We start from the raw sequence: 888 nt of genomic DNA, 5'->3' as shown, positions 1-888 counted from the left end.
ACATGCAGTGTTTCCTTGATTGAATTAGCTCTCACACCAATATTTGCGCTTAGAGTCCTTCTATTGAGGGCTACCTGAAACGGCTTTGGCGCTGAAGTTGTCTGTGAATGTGGAGTTGGTGGCATGTGAAACCCGAATGTGGAGCATTGGTTTGTGTGGGATGTTCTACGAAGTTCATTCCTAGATAATGCACTCTAGGGCATTAAGCCTAGATTGTGAAAGCTGAGTTTCCTTGAGAGCTGCTTTTATTCCTGATGGTGTGTGAAGTTAGTGAGCCAAATGGAGTTGTTCTCCCACAAGAACCACTCGGCTGATTCTTCCTCAATATGCGCTTCACCAACATGCAGTGTTTCCTTGATTGAATTAGCTCTCACACCATAGTTGCGGCTAGAGCCTTTGTATTGAGGGCTACCTGAAACGGCTTTGGCGCTGAAGTTGTCTGTGAATGTGGAGTTGGTGGCATGTGAAACCCGCATGTGGAGCATTCGTTTGTGTGGGAAGCTCTCCAAGCTTCATTTCAGTCCTAGGCACTCAAAGGGCATTAAGCCTAGAGTGTGAAAGTTGAGTTTCCTTGAGAACTGCTTTTATTCCTGATGGTGTGTGAAGTTAGTGAGCCAAATGGAGTTGTTCTCCCACAAGAACCACTCGGCTGATTCTTCGTCAATATGCGCTTCACCAACATGCAGTGTTTCCTTGATTGAATTAGCTCTCACAACAATAGTTGCTCCTAGAGCCTTTGTATATAGGGCTACCTGAAACGGCTTTGGCTAGGAAGTTGTCTATGAATGTGGAGTTGGTGGCATGTGAAACCCGCATGTGGAGCTTTGGTTTCTGTGGGAAGCTCACGAAGCTTCATTTCAGTCCTAGGCACTGAACGGGCATTAAACC

The sequence above is a fragment of the Ochotona princeps genome, unplaced genomic scaffold, assembly GCF_030435755.1.
Source record: "Ochotona princeps isolate mOchPri1 unplaced genomic scaffold, mOchPri1.hap1 HAP1_SCAFFOLD_648, whole genome shotgun sequence".
Lineage (NCBI taxonomy): Eukaryota > Metazoa > Chordata > Mammalia > Lagomorpha > Ochotonidae > Ochotona > Ochotona princeps.
Note: the sequence above shows the minus strand (reverse complement) of the source record.